The following is a 14,795-nucleotide window of genomic DNA, read 5'->3' as shown; positions in this document are numbered from 1 at the left end:
GATCTTCATCTGAAAGAGTCACTCAGGGCAAAAATCCAAGAGACAAAGAAAAAATCCTGTATGAGTGCTCACACATAGACAGGTTAGAATCCTGAGCCAAAATAGCCCTTCTGCACAATTGGGTGACCACGCTTGCTTCATTCTCGTAGGACCTGTGTGACATTTCTAGCCAACCCACAAACCTTAGATGCTGCTCACTTCACCAATGGAAAGTTATTTATAGCACCCATCATGCTTATATTAACTGGAGATAAAGTCCTTGATGTTCCACCGGAAATACAGACAGACCATTTGTGGAGTGCTGCAGGAAAAGAACTATCGACCCAGAATCCTCTACCTCAGGAACCTCCGCCCTTCAGAAATGAAGGGGAAATCAAGTCATCCTCAGATAAAGAGAACCGAGAATTTGTCTCCCACAGTTCTACCATAAAAGAACAACTAGAGAAGTTTACTAAACAGAAAGGAAATGATAAAAGAAAGACCCCTGGAACATCAGGAAAGAAAGGAGAATGTGACAAGCAAAAATATATGCAAATAAGCTAGACTTTTCTACTCTTCTTAAATGTTTTAAACTATGTTTCACAACTTAAGCAAAAATTGTAACACTGACTTGTGTGATTATAAGTTTATGTATAGGAAATGTTTAAGCCACTATATTAGAAATGGGGGAGGAAAGGAATGTAAATGGGGATAAGATCCCACACTTTGTGACAGTGATCATTCAATCAGTGAGTGATAAGATACACACACACACACAGAGACACACACACATTCAAAGCACATTCAAAGACACTACAGATAAATAAAAATAAAATTCTTAAATGAAATAAAAAGCTTCTTGGATATTTCATGCTACCATGGAGAAAAAAATGGAAGGAAGTGGATTTTTATTGATCGATGTTAACCCTTAAAATGATGGTATTCACTTACAATTAACTAGATTAAACTTCCCCTATATATAGAATGAGAGCTTGAAATTATATGTGTGTGTGTGTGTGTGTGTGTGTATACATACATATATGCTTTTGATACTTTTGAGTTAGTAACCTGAAAAACTCATAGCAGTTACATTTTTAGTAGCTGAACAGAGGAATGATTGAGGTTTATTTTCTCCTGTGAGTTTACAACATTCCTGTAAGTGGCATCAGGCAGAGAGTATTTAAAATTATCTTCTAAGAGTTCCTGTTGTGGCACAGCAGAAACGAATCCAACTAGGAACCCTGAGGCTGCGGGTTCAATCCCTGGCCTTGCTCAGTGAGTTAAGGATCTGGCATTGCCATGAGCTGTGGTGTAGGTCACAGACATGGCTCGGATCCTGCATTGCTGTGGCTGTTGTGTAGGCCAGTGGCTACAGCTCTGCTGATTTGACCCCTAGCCAATTCTTCTAAAAAATTGAAGAGGAGAGAAAACTTCCAAACTCATTTTATAAGGCCAGAATTACCCTGGTACCAAAGCTAGACAAGGATACTACAAGGAAAGAAAATTACAGATCAATTATCTCTGATGAATATAGATGCAGAAATCCCCCCCCACCCCAAATACTGATAAACAAAAATTCAACAGCATATTATAAGAATCATACACCATGAGCAAGTGGATCTCTCTCTGGGAAACAAGTATGGTTCATAAGTAAATCAAATGTCACATACCACATTAACAGATTAAAGAATAGAAACCACATCATTGTCTCAATATACACAGAGAAGTAGCTGGCAAAATTTAATATCCTTGTCTAAAAACTGTCAAAAAAATTAGGTATAGAAGGAGTATACCTCAACATGGTAAAGGCAATATATGACAAGCCCACAGCTAACATTATACTCAAGGGTAAAAAGCTGAAAGTTTTTCCTGGAAGATCAGGAACAAGATAAGGATGCCCACTCTCACTAATTTCATTCGGCATAGTACAGGAAGTCTCAGCCAGAACAATCAGGCAAGAAAAAGGAATAAAAGATATCCAAATTAGAAAGAGAAAGAAAAATAATATGCAGATGACATGATGTTATAAGTATAAAACCCTAAAGACTCCACCAAAAACCTGTTATATGTAATCACTAAATTCAGTAAGGTTGCAGAATACAAGATCAATATACAAAAATCAGTTGTATTTCTGTACAGAATGACAATCTAGCTGAAAAAGAAATAAATAAAACAATCCAACTTTATAATAGCAACAAAAAAATAACATGCTTAGGAATAAAATTTAATGTAAAATTTGTACAATAAAAAAAAAACAAAATATTGGACTTCCTTTGTGGTGCAATGGGTTAAGGATCTGGCACTGTCACTGCAGTAACAAGGTTTTGTTTTTTGGTTTTTTTGGGTTTTTTTTTGTCTTTTTGCTATTTCTTGGGCCGCTCCCGTGGCATATGGAGGTTCACAGGCTAGGGGTCTAATCGGAGCTGTAGCAACCAGACTACACCACAGCCACAGCAACGCAGGATCCGAGCTGCATCTGCAACCTACACCACAGCTCACGGCAACGCCGGATCATTAACCCACTGAGCAAGCGCAGGGACCGAACCCACAACCTCATGGTTCCTAGTCGGATTCGTTAACCACTGTGCCACGACGGGAACTCCAGTAACAAGGGGTTGATCCCTGCCCTGAGTGTTTCCATATGCTGGGGGTGCAGCCAAAAAAAAAAAAACACAAAAAACCCTACAAAACATTGATGAAATTAATTGAAAAGGATACAAATAAATAAAAAGATAACCTATATCCATGTATTAGAAGAATTAATGTTGTTAAAATGTCCATACTACCCAAAGTGATCTACAGAGTCAATGCAATCTCTATCAAAATTCCAATGGCATTTTTCACAGTAATATAATAAACAATCCTAAAATTTATATGAAACCGCAAAAGATCTTAAATAGACAAAACAATTTTGAGCAAGAACAAAGCTGGAGGCAGCATATGTCCTGATTTCAAAATATATTACAAAGCTACAGTAATCAAAACAGTATAATACAGACATTAAAAAAGACACATGGGAGTTCCCTTTGTGGCTCAGCAGGTTAAGAACCTGACACAGTGTCTGTGATAATGAGGGTTTGATCCCTGGCCTTGTTCAGTGGGTTAAGGATCTGAGTGTTGCTGAAAGCTGCGGCATAGGTCACAGATGGTGCTCAGACCCAGTGTTGCTGGGCTGTGGTATAGACCTGCAGCTGCAGCTCCAATTTGACCCCAGCCTGGGAGCTTCCATATGCCACAAGTGTGGCCACTTACAAAAAAAAAAAAAAAGACACATGAAAATGTGTTCAATATCACTAATCAAAACCACAATGAGTTATCATCTCACACCTGTGAGATGGTTATCATCAAAAAGACAAAAGCGTTGGTGAGGATGTGGAGAAAACAGACTAAATTAGTACAGATATGGGAAATGGTATAGCAGTTCCTCAAAAAAAAATTAAAAAGCTAACTCCCACATGACCCAGCAATCTCAGTTCTGGGTATATTTCCACAGGAAATTAAACTGGAACCTCGAAAAGATACCTGCACTCCCATGTTCATTTCAGCATTATTAACAATAGCTAAAATAGAGAAACAACCCAAGTGTCTACCGATAGATGAAAGGATAAAGAAAACGTGGTATAAACATATACAATGGAATATATCAAAAAGGGGGAAGAAAAGCTGCCATCTGTGACAACATGGACGAACCTGGAGGACATTATGTTAAGTGAAATAAGCCAATGAGAGGATGACAAAAACTGCGTAACATTACATATGCAGACTCTCAAAAAACTGAATTCAAAGATTCACAGAGTAGAAAGGTGGTTGCCAGGGGCTAAGGGTGGAATAAACGGGGAGATGTTGGTCAAAGGGTACAGAATTAATTATGCAGGATAAATTCTGTATATCTCATGTACACCGTGGTAACTCTACTTAACAGTACTGTATTGTTTGCTTATAATTTGCTAAGACAGTAGGTCTTAGGTATTCCCACCACATGTGCGTGCACGCGCGCACACACACGTTAACTCCGTAAGGTGATGGAAATGTTAATGAGCTTGATTGCGGCAATCATTTCAAAACATACACATATACCAAAACATATTGTACACTGTAAATACACACAACGTTTATTTGTCAACTCTACTTCAACAAAGTTGGGAGGAAAGAGACTAAATCCAATGTCAAATTGTGCATGATACCTGGAAAAATGTGCAAATCCTCTCTCTGGGCTCACAAAGTAGTTGGCTGGGCTTTACTTTATTTCTCACCATGTTCACTGTGCTTACGTGTATGCCATGCATCCCTCCACCCCCTGAGATGAGAGCTCCTCAAGGGCAAGAGGCTCTGTGTCTTTGGATGCCCAGCATCCGTCTGGCCCATGGTTAGATTGAATGGTCTCTAGACAGCGTAACACTTGGTAGAGAGGGTGATACTTCCGTTTGGACATACCCAAAACCAGCCCAGCCACTCACGTAAGCTCTTCAGGCCATCTCTTAATTTGCAAAAAAGGCTTACAGGCTAACATGTTAATTATGAGAATTAAATGAGATAATTTAAGTAAAGTACCTACTATTACAGTTGGCAGCTATTAGAAGTGAACACTGCATGACTGGTTTGGACTAGTCTGTCTGCAATCCTTACCTGAGAACTGGAGAAATAATCCTCTTATTCCAAACAGAGCAATTGTCCATTTTTGACCCAGTCCATCCTAACCATGAAAAGGGACCTAAATTCACTGTTTAAAACTTCCTAGGTGCAACCCGACTGTCCCACGAGTATGTACAAAGTGACCAGAGACCCGCAGGAAGAGCACGTACACATGAAAGAAGGTTCTAAATATAGGTTCCCATTGTGGCTCAGTGGGGTAAGAACCCAACATCTGTGAGGATGTGGGTTTGATCCCTGGCTGTGGTCAGTAGCTTAAGGATCCGGCACTGCCACAAACGGCAGTGCAGATCAGAGATGTGCCTCAGATCCAGTGTGGCTGTGGCTGTGGCGGAGGCCTCAGTTGTAGCTCCGATCTGACCCTTAGCCTAGAAACTTCCATACCCTGCAGGTGTGGTCATAAAAAGGAAAAAAAAGAAAAAGAAATAAAAATAGACTTGTAAGAACTAAACACTTATGAACACTGTTTTCCTTATTCCTGAGGATTTTCTTACACTGTCTTTCACATCCGAAGCAACATCTGTGAAAAGCAAAGATATTAACTTGCTTTCTCTCAAGACAATTGCCAGCTAGGAGGGAAATGAAGTTCATGTTTCCTTAACTTTAAAACGCTGATGACAATGATCATTTCAGAGATTGTTTGGGGTCCAGCAGACAGTTTTCTCTACCTTTGAGAAACTTTAAAGAAAACTCGACCACTGAAAGGCTAGTCTTGTCATAAAATATGAGAAATGAACACAGATAGACAAAGGAAAACCACCTCTGGAAGCTCACACGTCACATTTTTTTAGTTGAGTGAGATTCAGAAGTAGTGGCTTTCAGACGATATTAAACCCGACCCTGATTTCATCAGGCTTGTGCTCTAAAGAGATCTTTCCGACTAGAAAGCTCCATACCAAGTACACATGACAGAAATTGTCATTCCCCTTGTCACTCAGAAGAGCCATCTGCTCCTGAGTTAAAGCCATTTTCTATTAAATTCACCAGCCTGCTAATTAAAGGAGGACTGGAGGATAGTAAAGCTGCCAGATGCTATGAAGATATATCACTGTCTTTTTATATGGTTAGGCAAACGTTTAATTAAACCTGCAGCTGCTGCGTCTGGCCTCCCCACCAACACAGCTAAACCTCATTTACCTGAGAAAATCATTTCACATTAGTGTCTTTCAAGAGGTAAAACAACCTAAAACAGACTTTGCTGAAATATTTAATGCCTTGGTACATGACTTAATTAAGTGCATCAGTAATTACATCAGGGCAACCTGAACCTGCCTTTCCTTGCTGTGTTACCTGATAACCAATCAGATGTATCCTCAATGGTCCCTTCCTTGGAAGAACAGAATTGCAGAGGCTCTCTATAGGGATGGATGCTCAGCCTGTCTCTGTTACATTTTACTTGGGTGTAGGAGTTTGAATGAATTTAAAAGGCCTCTTTTCAAAGAAAATCAGAGAAATCCGAGAGGAAATGGCAATGAAATGCATGGAACTCTTGCAAATGATTAACAAAGTCTTCAGCCAGCACTTTGGGCCTACACGGGGCGCTCTCTTCAAGAAAATGTACAACCATTGACTTTTGGAATAGAGTTTTGTTTGAATTTTGGACTTAGGCACATTCTTCTCCTTTCTAATTAAGCACAGTATTTTGATCATTGATGGATTTTAGCTGGAAATCATGCTGCATATTGCAAAATTCAGAAACAAATCTTAACTTTTTTTTTGCCCTCACCAGCAGCACGTGGAAGTTCCCAGACCAGGCATCAAATCCATGACACAGCAGCAACCTGAGCCACTGCAGTGACAGCTCCAGATCTTTAACCCACTGAGCCACAAGGGAACTCCCAAATCTTAACTCTTAATGGATGCTAACTTCGGGCTGAAATAGAGACCACTGCCCTAAGGGAGGATTTTGAAGACAGACTGGATATAGTCTCCTCCATTGGTGGGTTTTAGGTTAACGTTTTAAAGATCACATGCGGTGCACAAGGGGAAGAACAAGGTTTTAAAGCTCCAGGTCTGCTGAGAGTCAAGCTTCAGCTGCAGCCAGCTCTGCCTCCCTGCTTGGCTGGTTCTAAAGTGCTGGAACAGCAAAGGTGGAGATGGTTTGCTGAAAGCAGCAGTGGCAGAATATGGCAGCCAAAGGGAACCATCATCCTCCTGGATTTGCTCTGCAAATTTAACCCAAAGAACTTTGGATTCTGTTGACTCTCCCTTGCCAGAATGCTTGGCATTCTGGCAAGTGCTTGTCAGGTGCAACAGAACCTTTAATTTCCTGCAGACTTCCCAACAAAAGAGGTGATTACCCTCCTGGAAGAGCTGGGAAGAAGTTCCCCTAGTTACCATTTTGATGGGTCAGATTCATGAAGTGCTACAGCTGGGGTGAGATGTTGAATTTTGTGGTTTTCTTTCTCACTGAGGAGCCTGAAGGGAGTCTGCTTAGAGGAAAAACCTGTGATAATTGTCAGTTAGATGCAGCAAATATTTTATCACTCTGGTAATGAGACAGCTGGTGCCTTACCGGCTAACCCTAGAATAACACTCCCAGCCCCCAAATTAAAAAGGTCTTCTAAAGACGAGGGCTGAGAACGCCCAGGAGAGCAGCGTAGGAGGCACACGGAGGAGGCATGAAAGAGTGAGAGCTTGAGGGCAGAGCGCTGTTTTTCGAGCCTGCACCCTGGGCTGGTTGCATGATGCATGACTCAAATCAGTGGAATGAGCTTTTTCCATTTTGAGTCTGTTATTGTTTGCTTTTAAGGACAGCATAGCCATGCCGCCACTATGTTTTGACAGCTTGGGTCACAACTATGAACATACTCTTCCTTATTCTTTTTTTTTTTAGGACTATGCCCGTGGCATGGAGGTTCCCAGGCTAGGGGTTGAACTGGAGCTACAGCTGCCAGGCTACACCACAGTCACAGCAATGTGGGATCCAAGCTGCATCTGCGTCCTACACCACAGCTCACCGCAACACCGGATTGTTAACCCACTGAGCAAGACCAGGGATCGAACCTGCTAGTCAGATTTGCTTCCGCTGAGCCACGACAGGAACTCCCCTCTTCCTTATTCTTTACTTAAGAATAAACCCGTGCAGAAACTAAGAAACAAGACACACAGAATTGGTGTGGGCTCCCCTTTAAGCACCTCGATGTGTCAGACAATCATTCCCTACCTGGTCTGTTTTCAATCAGTCCTCGAAGTGTCCTCCTTTTTGAATATTAAATTGATTCTGCAAATTAAAAGAATCAGACAATCAATTAAGAGGCTACAAGTTGACCTGGGCCTTTCTGGTTTCAGATTTACAGGTTACTGCAACCTCCCCATTGGCAACAGTTCAAGAAAACATGTGCTGTGGATGCAGCTGCCTGGTGTCTCTGACATGAACAGATGCTGGACTTAAAGATATTCAGCCAAACGCTCAAAATACAGCTAGGTATGCGACCTGTTGCTCTTCCATGGGGGTCGACTGATCCAGGTGAATTCTCTCTGCAGAGAAACTGAAAAGTGGAGGAAGGAAATATTCTTTCTAAAAACACACAAAGTAAACAGGTTTGGATTCTTAAAAACTGAATTCATTATAAAAATTAAGTGTCTGTGGTGGCATAAATGAAGAGCCATTCATTATCCTGTGAGTCAAGCAAAGAGGAAAAAAATTAGGTACCGATGTTAATACTCAACTACAGGAAAATAACTTAAAAGTATAACAACATTTTGCTCTTAATTTATAAACATCACCCATATAGACCTGTGCTTAGGAGGAAATGGGCTTTGGATTGATGTCCCGGCAGGGGGGTTATTCAGTTTCATTTTCCTGAGATGACTGGTTGTGGCTAAGAATGAACTTTGTGACTCTGCGCTACAGACAGGTTGATTGGTCTTATTATTGCCATATACTAACCAAATGAAATGCACAGTCAAGCCAAGGCAATAATTTGTAGAAAAAAATGTTACGTGTATTTTCAGGAAATTCCCAATCACGGTCCTTAACAACAGCTGGAAGTAACTAATTTCGTTCAGATATGGATTGGTCTGCTCAGGCTGCCACAGAAGGTATGACTTTGACAAGAGAAATTTATTTTCTCATGGTTCTCACATATGGGGAGGGAGAGAGAGTTAGAAAGAGAGGGGGGCGGGAATGAGAATCTGTGTCTCTTTTTAGAGGGACACTCATCCTATTCATGAGTCATCTCTTTATGACCTCGTCTAAACTTCCCCAAAGCCTCATCTCCTAATACCATCACATCGATGGTTGGGGCTTCAATATATGAATATTAGGGGAACGCAATTCATTCCTTAGCAGTTGGCACAGGAGACTTACAAATGCACTCTCGACTCATTTGTACTCTTATCCTTTTAGCAATTATTCCTGAACACTACCATGAGCATACAGAGAAGGCAAAAGTGATTAAGACACACATTTACTGAAGAGCTCGTAACCTGGTGAAGAGGAAGTTAGACGTGAAAATAAAAAATTGCAATATGATACAGTATTTATTATAACAGAGCTTTCAGGGGGGTAATACCAAGCTCCAAGCTTTGCAATGCAACAGGGCTCTTTTACAATGCAGTAGATTAGTTCATCATCATTGTCTCTGAACTTACTGAGAACCAACTACATGCCAGGCAATGTAGTCAACAGTCAGAACATAAAGATAAAAAACACAGAGTATTAGCTCAGCATGAAAGATCCAGGGAAGATTTCCTAGAAGAATGGTGGTATTTGTGTATCACACATGATGAGAAAGAATTATCCAGATCGATGAGGGCTGGGCACCCCTAGCAACAGAAGAGAGTGTGCACACACAGCAGTGTAGTGTATTGGGGCACAGCTCACTGGACAGTGTGGGTACAGCTCAAGCTACAGGTCTGAGTGGTTTGAGTGGAGTCAAGGTGGTAAGGACAGGGGAGAGATGAAAAGAAACCTTCAGATTCTGGATGTACTTGAAGACAGAGTTAGTTATCCAACTGTGTGCGAGAAAGAGATGAGCAGACGATGACCCAAAGATTTTTGTTCTGAGCAGCTACTGGAATAGGCTTATTATCTCTATAAATACAGGCTTGTCCGAGGAAGAGATGTGCGGGAGGTGGCTGGCTGAAATCGGGAGGAGGTTCATTTACTCCACAGGGTTTTTTGAGTGCACCTGGACCTAAAAAGAATGAAGACTGAGGAGCTTTTTAGGGGGCAGAGCTGACAGAAGCTGTGGATTAATTCGATATGGGAGTGAAGAAGAAAAAAGAGAGGGAGTCTTGGGTGACTGTCCAACTGCGAACTGGACAGTGAGGTCTTTTATCACGATAGGAGGGGGTAGGAGGAAAGGAGCTTTCAGGGGGGTAATACCAAGCTCCATTTTACACCTTACATTTAAGGGGCCTGTGAGACATCCAGGTGAAGATGCTGTCAGGGATTCTGAAGCTAAGGAGAGAAAACAGCAGAAATTTGGGTATTATACATCGGTGGTGGAAACTGAAGCCAAGGGATGATTAAGAGAGCATGTAGAGATGGGAGAGCATGCAAAGAGAAGTGATATAAGGACAGAATTGTGTTGAACAATATTTAAGGAGAACAATCTAAAGAACGTCAATCCCACTCGGTCCAAACTTCCATGCTAAAGAAAAATACATACTATCTGCACAGAAGGGTCATTAGAGACTTAGAGATCAAGTAAGACTTTTATCATAATAACCAGACAAAGAATTAGATTTCAAAGACCAAAAGCAAGGTCAATTCAATTGATTGTTCTATGCTTTATATTTGAGAAAAAAAAATCTAGGCTATCTTGATTTGAGAAACTATTTTAAGACTTTTAATAAAAATTGTTACAAAAAATATACATGTCATCAAAATAAAATTTGATTAATTTTTCATAAACTGAACTCACTCATTTAAATGGAACCTAGAAAGAGAGATTGCAAATTTAGACTCCTCAGAAGACCCTCCTTGTGTTCCCATCCACTTACTACTCCTCAAGGCAACTACCCTGACCTCTAACAGCCCAGATTACTTTAGCCAGTTTATATACTTTATATAAAAAGAGTCATACATTACCTACTCTTCTGTATCTAGCTGAGTGACTGCTCTGTGTGTGTGCATGTATGTGTATACTTGAATGTATACACACACACACACACACACACACACACGTATTCCACTTCTCTCTGCAGGGCATTCCATTGAGTGAATATGCCATGATACAGTCTTCAATTTTAATGTCAATGGGCATTTGGGTAGCTTCCAGTTTAGAACTACAAAATGCTGTTATTAATATTCTAGACCATGACTTTTGCTGACTACGTGTAGGAGTGGACTTGCTGGATCATAGGCTCTGCCTATATGTAGCTTTACTTTTCCAAGTGGTAACACCCATTTACACTCAAGCAGCAGTGTGTGGGCTCCAGGTGAATGGCAAGTTTTCAGAGGGGAAAATGTTGCAAAAGGCATTTCTTGGTTGAGAATAAAATGCCCAAATCCCTAAACCAGTTAATATTTTTTTCTCATTTTAATTTTTCATGGGCTAAAAGACCACTGATGGGAATAAATTATTCTAGTACTCTGTATACAATTTTCATTCACTCATTAGTAAACTACAACCCCTTTGTCTTACAACTAAATGCTGACTTTCTCCAAGTCCAACTCAAATGCTACTGTTTCCATAAGGTTTATCCCCTCAACTAGCAATATCATTCATTTCAACTCCTTTCACGTTATGCTATTTTTTATGTTCCAACTGGTATTTGGTTACATTGTGTATCCTACAGCCTTTGATTTATTAGTGGCTTGAGGGCAGAGATTGCACTTTTAAAAAAAATATATTACTGTCTATGCCACATGGGCTTTTTTTCACGCAGGGGGATTTTCATATACTTGTTCAGTGAATAAATAATATTCACATTTATTATGATGGGTCCCACTCCTTTATTTCTAGCATCACTCTGTGTTAGTACCTCTTTGCCTTAGAGAACAAATGACTGAAGACTTGATTTCATAAAATTGTACTTTGAAGCGCATCTCCAATGCACCTCAGGGAACAGGGTGTGGGAAGGAATGTAGAGGGAAGGCAGAAAGTCCAGCAGTTTTTCTTGTTCAGAAGAATGCAGTACAATATGCTTTCTTGGAGCTCTGGGGATTGAAGTATCAGAGGGATTGCTGGCAGCTTGGGTTTGCATATGCAGCTCTGTTTTGGAATGCTCAGATGGTGTGTTGATTGGGCTGTGCCTGCAACTGACAGCACCATCTGTTCCTTGCTTTATTGAGCAATGAGACTTAGTCTCACTCTCCAAATGAGCACACGTGCATATACACACACACACACTCAAGAGTCCCAATCTCCACCCCAGCCTAAACAGAAAACACAGGATTGACTCTCCCTTTCAGATTTTAATCTCAGCAGGAAATTCAGATGAGTCAGGTATCTGAATACAACCCTAGTGAGATCTTCCTCTTTCATGGAGAACTGTGAGGTCCGAGTGGCTAAGAAACCAGGAATCACCACATGCAAAGCCACTCAGCATGGAAGATGAATTATAAGGACAGATGGAACCAGTCAAAAAAAAAAAAAATAGCTCCACAGAAAGATGCTTGCTGGAAGGGTATCAGTATAGAAGTCAGACATGAGCAGTGTAATAAAACAGCAATAGGAGGTGATAAAAAGAACTTTTTAGAATTGTTAAGAACTATTTTGTTAAGTAAAATGTGTATCTATCCATTATTTAGAAATAGCAGTTATTTCCTCATATCATCATCTTCATCAAATACAGAGAAACAATGGAGCTCACTGTTCCATAGATGCAGCTCTATTGCATGAGATCATGTACCCAGAACAGAAAGAGAAATTGAGCAACATGATTAACGAGCCATAGGTACAGAGAACATATGTCCAGTATTTTCTGTAATTGTCTCAATTTTACCTAATTTTATTCTTTCCCAAAAAAAAGACTAAATGTATAATAACATAATCTTTGCACAATTTTAAGTCTTTTCACGTAAAAAAAAAAGTCACAAATCAAGAAAAGTCCTTTTTTAAGAATAGGAATCTTTATCTTGGACTTGGAAAATACAGCTGTTAGAATGATGGCCTTGAGAATACAGAGGGAGACTGATGTCAGTGTATGCGTTTGGGGGAAGCAACGATCACTTTCAGCAAGATGCTGGCATCGCCCGAAAGAGTAGTCTTCCACGACACAACGGAGAAATGGTGGATGAAACACAACAAGCAGTTTCTCAAGTGTACTAAATGAGCTTTCCGGACAGAACGAAGCACTTCCTGTGGAGCCAAAATGGAAAGGAAACTGAAAACCTGCAAGGTAAGCTTCTCAGCCGAGCCGGTGGAAGACTTCAGTCTGGGGGAAAGGAGGACGTTTCAGGAGCCATGGGGCTGCTATTTTATGCCTACAGAAGACTAGACCTTGGGTAGCCTGGCGCAAAAGTTTGAGGCCAAATAGGGTGTCTGTGTAGTGTCAAAGTGTCTCTTCCCAAATATGTGGTAGTTTACAAAGGGGAAAGTAATAAATTTACAGAGGAGCTTCCTGGCAGACACCACCTCAGCCAAGTGATGCTGGTTACCATAGCAATACCTCCTAACACGTCTATCTGGACATCAGGTTCCCCTGATATGGTGCACTGAGAAAGGCACAGCACCTCCACTCATCCTTCCCAGTGATGCAGGACTTCAGACAATCATGACACAACAACAAACAGACCCAGAGTGAAGGACGTTCCACAAAATAACCAAGCACGACTCTTGGAAGATATCAAGGTCCTGAAAGACAAGGGAGAAAGAGGCTCACAGACCGGAGAAGACTGGGGAGACGTGATCAATAGATGTAACATGAGATCCTGGACTGGGTCCTAGAGCAGAAAAAAAACATTAAAAACAGGTGCAATCTGAGAAATGTTCCACCTATTTTACAGACTTCAGTTAACAGTACTGTAACAAGGTTCATTTCTTTCTTTTGATGAATGTTCTGTGCTCATGGAAGATGTTCAGAGAAGGCAAAGGTGTATGTGGTTAAGGAAGATGGTGACACAAGGCTGAAAGGAGTGTAGGAACTCTATACTGTTTTTGCAATTCTTTAAAGCTAAAATTATCCCCCCAAAATTAAACTGTTAAAAAAGATTTAAAAAATAGGCACCCGTGACCCAATGTCTTCCTTGTGGTTATAAAAGGGATCAAGGGGAAAAAAAAAAAAAATGAAAACAGATAAGATGAAACAGGGGAAAAAAAGGCAGGCCATTAAATCATGACTAGAATTTTTTTTTTTTTTTTTAAGGACCATACCTGAGGCACATGGAGGTTCTCAGGCTAGGTGTCAAACTGGACACAAGAATTTATTAAATTCAACTCATCTGATGGGCTAGCAGTGCTTCTTTTTCTCCTTGACTATGAGAGATTGTGTAAGAAGATGTGTGGACACAGTGTCCATTCGCTTTTTCCATTTGCCAATGTCATCTGTTAAGTGACAAGCTCCTGCTAATGGAAATGTAAACCTGCAAAGCAGCCGTCGAGGGGGGGAACAGGCATCATCAAGCTCCAGGTGGCTTGAGGTTTCCTGGAGGCAGCTCCTGCCACCTTTAACAAAACTCTACCCTGGGCACTGTGACTTTAATGGAACCATCGAAGTAACAAGGCATTAAAGGAGCCTCAGACTAAAAAGCCTGGAAAAGTGAAAGTGAGAGGAAATACTTGAATTAATCAAATCCAAGGAATGATACATTCAATAAATGTAAATCAGGAGTTCCCGTTGTGGCGCAGTGGTTAACGAATCCGACTGGGAACCATGAGGTTGCGGGTTCAATCCCTGGCCTTGCTCAGTGGGTTAACGATCCGGCATTGCCGTGAGCTGTGGTGTAGGTTGCAGACGCTGCTCGGATCCCGCGTTGCTGTGGGGCTCGGGCGTAGGCCGGTGGCTACAGCTCCGATTAGACCCCTAGCCTGGGAACCTCCATATGCCGCGGGAGCGGCCCAAGAAATAGCAACAACAACAACAACAACAACAACAACAACAAAAATGTAAATCAATTACACCGGGTTTTATGTTCTTTAATAAGCTTAAGCTTTTTTGCCTTATCTTCTAGAAAGAATATAAGAAAGTAGTAAGCCAAATTTGATTTAAAATCCAAAGAAAATGAATGAATTCATATTTCTTCCACTAACAGCTCAAGGAGATGGAAAATT

At 40.8% G+C, this 14,795-nt stretch overlaps 1 protein-coding gene across 3 annotated transcripts in view; it reads right to left on the bottom strand.

Moving 5' to 3' along the window:
• NHLRC3 (NHL repeat containing 3) overlaps positions 1–14,795 on the bottom strand; it is a 164,706-nt gene that overhangs the window by 131,513 nt on the left and 18,398 nt on the right. For all 3 annotated transcript variants that reach the window (XR_007131390.1, XR_007131391.1, XR_007131389.1), the window contains exon 8: positions 7,796–7,852. The gene's annotated coding sequence lies outside the window, so the exon portion shown is untranslated. The remainder of the gene's footprint in view (positions 1–7,795; positions 7,853–14,795) is intronic.

This window comes from Phacochoerus africanus, chromosome 13 (assembly GCF_016906955.1).
Source record: "Phacochoerus africanus isolate WHEZ1 chromosome 13, ROS_Pafr_v1, whole genome shotgun sequence".
NCBI classification, from domain to species: domain Eukaryota; kingdom Metazoa; phylum Chordata; class Mammalia; order Artiodactyla; family Suidae; genus Phacochoerus; species Phacochoerus africanus.
The sequence above is the reverse complement of the archived record's forward strand: the minus strand, read 5'-3'. Positions and strand labels throughout refer to the sequence as shown.